This window comes from Peromyscus californicus, unplaced genomic scaffold (genome assembly GCF_007827085.1).
Source record: "Peromyscus californicus insignis strain IS unplaced genomic scaffold, ASM782708v3 Scaffold_19__1_contigs__length_69161282, whole genome shotgun sequence".
NCBI classification, from domain to species: Eukaryota; Metazoa; Chordata; class Mammalia; order Rodentia; family Cricetidae; genus Peromyscus; species Peromyscus californicus.
Window position 1 is genome coordinate 8891474 of NW_026294491.1, and position 10831 is coordinate 8902304.

At 48.9% G+C, this 10831-nt stretch overlaps 1 long non-coding RNA gene across 1 annotated transcript; it reads left to right on the forward strand.

The window, feature by feature from the left end:
* Window positions 1-512: 512 nt before the first annotated feature.
* Window positions 513-10414, forward strand: LOC128114034 (uncharacterized). Its single transcript, XR_008219715.1, has 3 exons — window positions 513-652; window positions 8747-8833; window positions 9046-10414. It is a non-coding gene; the product is annotated as an uncharacterized LOC128114034 (long non-coding RNA).
* Window positions 10415-10831: the final 417 nt, after the last annotated feature.

Sequence of the window (10831 nt, forward strand, 5' to 3'; positions counted from 1 at the left end):
TGTCTGGGAAGCTGGGGGAGAGAGAGTAATTTGAACAGGGTGTGGGAGGTGGGAAGGCTGGGGAGGGCTAGGGCAGCACTGAGGCGAAGAATCTGGACTTGGCCCAGTTTGTTGCAAGAAAGCCATTACACAAAGCATACCTGCATCCTGCCCCATTTCAGGCCCCACTTTGCAACTTGTTTCTTGTGTAACTGCCTCAGAGAGGAAATTGCATGCTGGGAAGACATGAGTGACACACCACTTTCCCCCAAAGTTATCACGGCCACTTGGCTGTGGTGCAATCGATACTGCCCACTCTCTGGAAGGGACAGCTGAAGTAGGACGGCCATCTGGTCGCTTCCGGTTAAATGTCTCTTCAACTTTTGTTCCTGAGACCCTAGGCTCAGACATAACAAAGGGATTGAAAGATTGATGGACTGAAGCATTAGTCATCAGGCGATGAGTAACTCCAAGAAGAACTGAAGCAATTTTTAGCTTGGGTTCAGAAAGGCAGCGAGTTCTAAGAACAAAAGGCGTGTTCTGAGCCTGGGAGGAACGCCAGCGCTGTCCATCAAAGCCCAGGTGGTCCAGCACCTGTTCCATCCTCCATCCTGCAGAAGTCAGGGACCCAGCATGATTGGCTTCCTCAGGGGAAACTTGTCACTGTGGAGAGGTGGGTACAACTGACTTCTGGGGCAATCCCCTGCTATGGGCCTCAGGAATATATTACAAGAACTCAGCTGGTTATGGCAAAGCCACTACCTGAAAGGATCAAGGAATTCCTTCAGAGGAAGCCAAATTCCAAGGAGCTTTTGGTGTTATTTGACTTGTTATATATCAGCTGTCTTCTGTTATGAATATCATGTGTGCCTTCATAGTTTTCCCAACTGATTTTTTCCTAAGAATTGCTAACATTGTGGACTGATCACTCTTTGGACGTATACATTCGAGGTATTTGGAGAACAGCCTCAGGAAAGGCTTCCTCCCCCCAGCCCATCTGTTTCTCCCCTTTCAGCACTGGAATCGGAGATCTCCCTTAGCCACTTTCAAGTACTAACAGAAATAACAGTCCAAACCACCATATAATAAGTCTCCTGATTTAAGGTAAATTCCACAGAGACACAGCCTAGGTCAGGTGGACCTTAAGTAATAGCTTTGCACAATTTAGCTCAGACCCTCCTTTCTTACAGCCTTACTAACTTTATAGACTCCTAACCTCTTACCTAACCACTCCTAGGAATATAGATTGAGCACATAAATTCCCTTTTTGATACACTAACTGATATTAGCTCTCAGCTGACCTCCTCCCTTAACCACTCCATTTTCAGGTCGTAAAAGAAAAGCCTGACAATCACTGTCTGAGGAAACACTTACCTGCCTTTATGACCTTGCAGGAATTCAGGCCTGGTGACCTGGCTGGAGGGGAGGATTGTGATTGTTTGGGTATATAACTGTAAAACTAGAGACTGAGGAGGGAATTAAAGCAAGTGGACTAAAGAGCTCGGTGTACTTAGATTCTTTTCCCGAAAATAATTCTCACTGTTCATAGTTTCTCTCCTGAGCCCCTGGGAAGTATATTATTAAGGCTAGTCCTTTTAATAGTATACAAGAGTCTCCCTACCCCTGCCACTAGACATGGAGTGAGCCAACTTTCTTACTTCAGCCTGTCTCCAGGTCATGGTGTATCTTCATAGCAAAGGAAACCCTAACTAAGACAACCCTCAAGTCCCCTTGAGAGCTATCCACCACGTGCAGGGGGTTCAGGGCATGTAGGAGGCCGGCCTGCCTAATAAGAGAGGAGGGCAAAGGCTGTCTACTCCCGGTCACTCTTCTCTCCTTCCCTCTGTCATTCTACCCTCCCTTTCTCTCTACCCTCCCTCCTCCTTCCCCCTTCTCTCTTTTTTTTTTCCCTGAGACTGGGTCTCACTCTGTAGACCAGGCCAGCCTGGAATTCACGGCAGTCCTTGTTTACAGGTATAGGTCACCATGCCCAGCTCCCCAGCTCCTTTCACAAGATCAGGTGAACCATGACATTGTCAGGACCAGAACTATGAAATGATTGAGTGGTGGACACTTTAATAGTGACCTTTCTTCTGTCCTCACTCTCCCTTGTCACCTCATTCATGACCCAGAAAGCCATCCTCTCCCGCTGTGTTCCTGGAGACAAGTCAAGCTGTTTCTCCAGCTGGGGCCCACCCAGTGCCACCTCTTCCTTGACCCTATCCTTCTCCAGAGGCCCCCACCAAATCTAACCTGGACTTATCTAAAGTGTCAGACCCCTGGATGTTCCCACAGGTCTCCACACTGGTCCTGACTGGAGGGCACCTAGCCAGCCCTTCTGTCCTCAGCTGCACTCAGGCTTTATGCCTCTTACCACCTCTGCACACCCTGCCGCAGGGTTCCCTCTGTCCCTACCCCAACTTGCCCTTGGGTAAACTGTGGGAGCCCACAGAGGTTTCCTAGTGAGATCTGAGCTTGCTTTACCCAGAAGAACTGCATAAGAGGATGAAGGGACCATGGGCTTGGGTACCAGGTGTTTGGAAGGGTCTATATTTGGTTGTATCTAGCAAGGGGGAGGACTTTTGCCTTGCCCCTTGGCATTGTTATAAAAAGCCCTTTTGAATAAAGTCCTGGGCCAGTGGAGAAGCATCCAGGCCCTTCTGAGGCTATTCTGTGTTTCTATCTTTCTCTCTCCCCTCTATATTTTCTATCTAAATCTCTATCCCTCACTCCTCAAGAGTACCCAGGCAAAGGTGGGGGCTGGTCCCCCAACAAATGGTGCCCAAACAGGGAGCAGGGGCTTGGTGAAAGGAGAGAGGGGGCATCATGGGCATGAGGAGGCATGTGAATAAGGAATTGAAAAATAAAGGTGATGGTATTTTATTCTCTGGAGTGAAAGTGAAGTGGCTGAAAGATGCCCAAGTGAGGCTGCAGCGTATCTCTCTCTCTGTTTCTCTCTTTCTTAATCTCTAGCTACTAAATTCGGTTTTAAAATGGTAGTATAAGTAAGTCATAGAAATGTAGACTTAGTTATATTCGGGTCGAATAAGCTTTAGGCAAAAGGATATTGTGTAGGTTTAGGTATATTAGGGTAGAATAAGACTTAGGTATAATAGTAATTTAGAGTAGAGTAGTTCCCCCCACCCCAGCACAAGTGGAACCTGGGATGCAGAAAGCAGCGTCCATGGCAGACTGTGAACTTGGCAGTCTGGGTGGCGTCAGAAGCTCCAGAAGCCACCAACAATGGTGGACACCAGAGCCAGCACAAGTGGCAGCAGCTGAGCAGCAGCTGCTGACACCCATAGGGCATCGGCGCAGCGCAGGTGGTGGATATCTGAGAGCCAGCGCAAGCAGTGAGGTTCCGTGTGTTTTCTGCTGTGAGGAGCCCTGGTGAGGAGAATGCAGTCCGTTAGGGTGCTTGTGAAAGCCTGACTGACGTAGCTTGAGGATACACTCAACCTTGACAAGCCAAGCAGAGACACCCTGCTGTGAGAGAGGCAAACAGCAGGCAGTGGCTTAGAGTGCAGGAGAGAGAATGGACCCCAGCGGACAGAGCAGGTCTGTCTCCCTGAGCCACAGTCCCTGGTGCCTGGAGCCCAGCAGAGATGTCGAAGGAGAAGCAGCCAGAGGAGCAGCTGAGATGCACTGGAGCCCAGGGAGCTGTGGAGGTGAGGGCCATGCTCCAGGCTGAACAGCCAGACCATGGCTCTGCCAGAACTGCTGAGACTGATGTAGCCCAAGCTCCTAGCATCAGAGTGTGGCTGGAACCATGGAGTTCAGCCATGCAAGCAGGACAGCACTCTCAGAGGAGAGACGCCCCAGCAAAGCAGGTAATGGGCAGCAGCATTTGGCCATGCAAATGAGGCAGAGCACAGAATTTGAGGACCACCAGCAGAGCAGGTAACAGCCAGGGTGCAGCAGCCATGACTGGCCATGGCTGGGTTTCCTCCCGACTCTGGTGCTGAGAGCAGTGGCTCAAAGCAGCAGGGGCGGCCTCTTGAGTCCATGTAGCATGCAACAGTTGAAAGCCCTCAGGGGCTCAGGATACAGAGGCCCTGGGAATGTCCAGTTACAAGAGGCACAGACAGACCAGGACTGTGAAAATTGTAAAAGCCTGAACACAGCTAGCAGCTAAAGCCACGCAGTTTCTGTTTGCTGGCTGTAAGGCAGACTTTTGAAAGGACTCTGCCCCAGCCAGCTAGTAGCTTTTGCCCTGGAGCAAAAATGGCTTTAGGGGAAGGCAACAGACTACAAAGCACAGCTGTAGCAGAGAGTGAAAGTTTAAGAGAGGCTTGCTGAACTGAAAAAAAGTTTCAGTTATGGGACTCCTTATATTTGGAGCTGCTTGCTTTACAGTCATTATGACTCTGATAGCTATGCAAAGATTTTTTTTTTTTTTTTCGGTTTTTCGAGACAGGGTTTCTCTGTGTAGCTTTGTGCCTTTCCTGGGACTCACTTGGTAGCCCAGGCTGGCCTCGAACTCACAGAGATCCGCCTGGCTCTGCCTCCCGAGTGCTGGGATTAAAGGCGTGCGCCACCACCGCCCGGCAACTATGCAAAGATTTAAGAACAGTTGACAGGACGTGCCCTGATTTTGAGTGCTCAGAAGAACTTTAAGATTGATGTCAGAAAGCTTTCTGTAACTTTAAGACTGGTGATAGAACTGTGTTTTTGAGCTTTTCAGACTTAAGAAATGAGATGGACAGGAGTGATTTAATTGCAATGGGACAATTTTGACTTTACCTACACATATAGACTCTATTACTGTGGTGATTCACGAACAGTTCTGTGTTAAAAATGGAACTGCGCCGGGCGGTGGTGGCGCACGCCTTTAATCCCAGCACTCGGGAGGCAGAGCCAGGTGGATCTCTGTGAGTTCGAGGCCAGCCTGGTCTCCAAAGCGAGTACCAGGAAAGGCGCAAAGCTACACAGAGAAACCCTGTCTCGAAAAACCAAAAAAAAAAAAAAAAAAAAAAAAAAAAAAAAAAAAAATGGAACTGCTTTTGGTACTGGTTTTGTGTTTAGAATGAAACTGTTTAAACAGAAGTTTGGTTTTTTTCTCAAGCTCAAGATGCAGCTTAAAAAATTATAAAGAAAATGGGGAGTTAATATTCTTCATTTTAAGCTGGGCGGTGGTGGTACATGCCTTTAATCCCAGCACTTGGGAGGTAGAGGCAGGTGGATCTAGGGAGTTTGAGGCCAGCCTGGTCTACAAAGTGAGATCCAGGTCAGCCAGGACTGTTACACAGAGAAATCTTTTCTCAAGAAAAAAAAAAAAAAAAACTCAGTCTATTTAATTTAATTTTTTTAAATTTTTTTTGTTACTTGAGTGGATTAATGTTTAACTTGTGTTAAAGTACCCTATGTTTTGTATAGTTCTATTAAGAAATGGCTTTTGGATGTTTGATAAAGTTTTTAAAGTGTTAATGGTTATATTGAGAGTATTGCTTTTGGATGTAGGTTTGTAGGAATTGTAATTGTGTATAGTAATATTTATGTTAGAGTTATTATGTTAACCTGTTGTATTCAAGTTTGATGCACATGCGTCAGAAGTTTATCCTGTTTTGTTAGCAAGAAATGCAAGTGGTTCTATTTTTTTTTTTTTTTTTTTTTGGTTTTTTGAGACAGGGTTTCTCTGTGTAGCTTTGCACCTTTCCTGGAACTCGCTTTGTAGACCAGGCTGACCTCAAACTCACAGTGATTCGCCTGGCTCTGCCTCCCAAGTGCTGGGATTAAAGGTGTGCGCCACCACCGCCTGGCTTGCAAGTGGTTCTATTAAGAGATTGCTTTAAAGTGTATTTTTGCTAAAGTTTTTAAAGTGTTAATGATTTGCTTTTGTATTTTTTTGTTTTTTGTTTTTTGAGACAGGGTTTCTCTGTGTAGCTTTGGTGCCTGTCCTGGATCTCACTCTGTAGACCAGGCTGGCCTCGAACTCACAGAGATTTGCTTGTACCCAGTTCTTTGTTGTTTATTCATTTATAAAATGTGCTCATGTTACTATACTCAGTTATTTGTTTGTTTGTTTATAAAATGTGCCCACAAATCAAGTGGTTCATGCCTGTAATCCCAGGATTTGGGAAGCTGAGGCAGGAGAATTGCCACAAGTTTGAGGTCAGCGTAGGCTACATAGTGAGTATCTGGCTAACCAGAGCTACATAGTGAGATCCTGTTCATAAAAGAAAAAAAATGTGGTGGAACCTCATCTTTAATCTCAGCACTCAGGAGGAAGAGACAAGCAGATCTTTGTGAGTTCAGGGCAGGCTTGGTCCACAGAGCTGGTTCTAGGACAGGCAGGGTAAATAATCAATTCTGTTAAAAAAAAGGAGAGAGGGAGGGAGAGGGGAGACAAAGAGAAAGGGGGCAGGGAAAAATGCAGAATATTATCCAAACTGGGCAAAGATGTGTTACATTTGTTTATGCTGCAGCGTATTACTTTGACTGTGTAAAGGTGTGCTACTCTCGTTTATGCTGCGCTTAATTACGTAAAGATGTATTGCATTTGTTAGTGCTGCATTTCTTCAATTATGTAAAGATGTGCTGCATTTGTTTCACCTTGCCTGCCTAAGGCACCTGACTGGTCTAATCAAAAGCTGAGTGGCCAATAACTAGGCAGAAGAAAGGATCGGCGGGGCTGGCAGGGAGAGAGAATGAATAGGAGGGGGAAAAAAAAAAGCCCCCTAGCCTCAGGAGGAACGAGAAGAAAGATGAGAAAAGGAGGAGGTAAGAACTAGGTAGCCCCTCTCAGGGCAAGAGGCCAGGCAGCCGCCAGCCAGCAGAGGCGAGAAGCAATGAAGGTAAGATATACAGAGGAAAGAAAAGTAAGAAGCCCCAAGGCATAAAGGTAGATGAAGAGAAACAGGTTAATTTAAGTTAAAAGAGCTGGCCAGAAAACAAGCCTAAGCCAGGTGGAGCATCCAACACTAATACGTCTCTGCGTCATGATTGGGGGGCTGGCTGGTGGCCCTAAAGAAAGCCTGCCACTCCAGGAAGCTGGGAGGGTCGGCAGTGGCAAAGGCTGGAGTCCGTGACTCATGTGGCACTTGGGGTGCTTCCTTCATCCTGGTGTGCCTCTGCTCCTCAGAACCTGAAAGCGAACGTCTTTCCTGTGCTTCTTGGTGACTGTCACTGGGCACTCGGCAGGGTGCCAGGTGTGTTCTCACCTTCATCTTCAGGAGGAGCAGCAGCTGCCACATGTCCACTATGCCTGCTGGCCAAGAGCTTGGTGGGAGCCGGGTGTTCTGCTCAGAGGTGCCTTGCCCAGTCCCCAGGATCTCCAGTAGATGCAGGAGATCATGGCACAGGTTCTGGCAACTTCTGCAGGCTCACAAGAGACAAGCCCAGTTACCTTTCTTCCTCCAGCTTGAGTTTGTTTTCCTTCATTTTGTTTACGGAAACACGTTCTCCTGTGGTAGCCTGGGCTGGCCTGAACTTGAGAATCCTCCAGCCTTAGCCTCCCTGCTGCTGGAACCACAGACTCAGCTGCATTGTGCTTTTAGACAAAACTCTGGCTTGGCTCAGGTTTCACTTATGGAGACACAGTATTTGGTTGGGGAGTTGATCAAATAACAGAATTCCCTCCAAGGCCCTGACCATTGGCTGTGCAAACCTGTCTCATGGCTGCAACCTCAGGCTATCCTGACCTCTCAGGTCCTAGCGACAGCCACAGCTTCAGACGGAAGTCAGCTGCCAGTTTGTGCTTGACAAGCTGCAGGAGCTCTGTGGGAATGGCGCCTTGTTGGGATGTGCTGTGTCCCCAGAGTGCCTGGCTCTGTGCCCTGACTGGGTGAGGACAGGCTCCTTGGTGTCCTAGAGAGCATGCTGGCCTGTGGTACTGAGAGCTGCCGTGAGCTGCCAGGGCTACCTCTCCAGCTCTCTGGAGTCACGTTCTGATGCTGGCTCTGTGTGTGTGTGTGTGTGTGTGTGTGTGTGTGTGTGTTGGGGGTTAGGGAACTTCCCTTCCCTAGAGCTGAAAGTAAAGGCCTTTTCTAGGCTAGCTTCCTGAGAAAGCTGGGAGGCTAAGGCTGGAGGTACCATGGTAACTAGCCCATCAGCAAGGCACCTGCCACAGAAAGCTCATGACCCCTTCTGGACCCTCCCCAGGGCTGCTAGAGTCCACCCAGTGGGCTATAAAGTCAGTCAGACTCAGCATTAGGTTCTGTCTAGGTGTCCTGGTCCATGACTATCATTGCCAAACTTTGGAGACTGAGGCAGGGATCTAAGTTTGAAGCCTGCCTGGATTATTATATGGGGAGATTCTGCCACAAACCAACCCAATCCACCAGGGAATGTCCTAAGGCAAAGCGGTGGGTGGGACAGGTACTGCTTCCTGGCTAAGGAGAACCTGCTTTGGGACTGAGAGGGATACACTATTTAGTCTTTGGTCTTCTGGGGTCATACTGCAGTCTGGGCACACTCAAGTCCACATCACTCCAGAGAAGGCTCAACACAGTGTAGCAATTGGCCTGAGGCTGTGCCATGCTGCCTGAGAAGAAAGAGAAAAGGAGGGAACACAAACCCTGTGTAGGGGCACTTGCTCGCAGACACTCTGTGCCAGGGAGCTTCCGTCCACATTTGATTCCCAAATCCTCCAAAAGACCCACAGAGGAGGTAAGCCTGGGCAGGAAAACCGAGGCTCAGCTCTGGGCTCCACACACTGCCCATCTGAAGGTGTCCTGCAGACCAGAATCTCAGAGCTGCCTATGGCCCCCTGGGTTAGGGATGGGAAGACACAGGAGCTCTGGGCCACCTTTTATTCTTCTTCTAACAGTGACAATGGCCACCATTCGAGATTCTGTAAGGATTCTGTCCTTAATTACATCATCAGCCTGCAACGGCATCCCAGCCTAAAAAGCAGGTGGGCCCTCTGTGTGTCCCTCTCTCTCTTTTCTACTCCTTCCTTCCGTCTGTCCGCTCCTTCCTTCTGTCTGGATCTCCTTCTTCTCTTTCTGCTCTCTCTCTGTCTCTCCCTCCCTCCCTCTCCCTCCCTCTTTCCCTCTCTCTCTTTTTCTCTCCCCCCTCCCAATAAAGCTCTAAAAAGATAACCATGGCTGTGATTCTTCCAACCAGCATTCTCCTCTGCCAGCATGGCCGCTGCGGGCGGTGGCCAGCCATGAGGAGCAGCAGCGCCACAGCATAACCAACATTGGTGCCAAAACCCGGGATAGACCACCGAGGACCTGCTGACTGCTGCCGCTTCCCACCTCCTCCCCCATCCAGCGAGACCGCGAGACCGCAAGCGCGTGCGTTCCTGGCCTCCGCTGGACCCCTACACAGCTTCCACTACTCCTACTGCCATGATTCTTCTGATTCTTCACAGTGAGTCTGCAGTTCTCATGGCTGTAGTCTGAGTTATATTCTTTGTGATGGACACCCCGGGGGTTGTCCTCGGGCTGTACTGGCAACGGCAGGCACATTTTCGCTCCTGACGAGGGGTTCAATGCTGTCTCGGGTCTACCGGGTGGACCAACTGCAGTGCAGCCACAGCCCTTCCCATCCCTTGACGAAGAGGATGGCGAACTTGAGCTGATTCTTAGATCTCTCTTCACTCTCGGGGACGCCCGAGATTGGAGTCTAATCCCGGTTTGTTATTTTAATTTTTTATTTTTCTCTTGGCTACAGCCATGAGACAAAGGGGCGGATACATTTACCACCTACATTGGTGGATGGGACAGGCACCGGTAAACCTGGCTGCATAACAGAGTCGCAGGAACTTCTGCCAGTGAGCAGGCAAATAAGAGTTACTTTATCTCTAAGCTTTCTGCTAAAGCACTAAACCCTTCTCCTTCCCCACTTCTGCGTCTGCCATGTGCAACCTTTTCTGTCTGACTTCCGCCAGCAGTGGGCGGGCTCAAATGGGCGGGCTTGGGTGGTTTCTACGACTTGCCCTAACTCACCTTAACTCTACCCACTCATTCTCACGTGCATATAGACAGGGCCCTGATCTTTGCCTTGTCCCTAATTCCAAAAAATAAATTCTCATGCACCACAAGCTTTTCTCTTCCCAGTTCCCTGTTCTAACTCACTGTTCAGCTAATGGGACAGGACCACCACAGAACTGGAGTCAAGAGATCATCAACATCTTGTCAAACAGAAAGTTCCCAGCCACAGCCAAGAGGGATACATGTTTCCAGAGCAAACAGATGACAGACAGCATCCCACAACGCCTGTCTGCCTCGGAAGACTTCCCCAAGAGCCAACCGACGTCCAATTGTCAGCTGGAAGCAGTTCTTGAGGGGAACGACGCCCCTAGTCCCATCTACCTGCTTTTTTTATAATAAGCGAAAGTCTGGGATGTAAGGATTCTGTCCTTAATTACGTCATCAGCCTGCAACGGCATCCCAGCCTAAAAAGCGGGTGGGCCCTCTATGTGTCCCTCTCTTTCCTTTCTGCTCCTTCCTTCCATCTGCCTCTCTCTCTCTCCTCCCTCCCTCTCTCTCTCTCCCCCTCTCTCCCAATAAAGCTCTAAAAAGGTAACCATGGCCTGTGATTCTTCCGATCAGCACTCTCCTGCTGGCATGGCCGCCACGGGCTGTGGCCAGCCACGAGCAGTGCGCCGTTTAACCAACAGTGTCTGCTGAGTTTCTTTTGCTAACCTTCCCTCAGCCCAGCATTCTAAACAAAAAAGCAGACCTGAATCATGGAGATGTTAAAGGTTAAAATTCTTGTAATCTGCAGCACGTGGTTGATTCAACAAGCAAAAGAAATGCCACAGAACCAGGCAGTTGAATTGGATTCTAGGAACCCACACGCTGGAAGGAGAGAACCATCTCTACACATTGTCTTCTGATAGCCACACGCAAACCGTGGAGTGTGCGCAGTACCGCATGCGTGCATGTGTGCCCCCTTCCCCCAC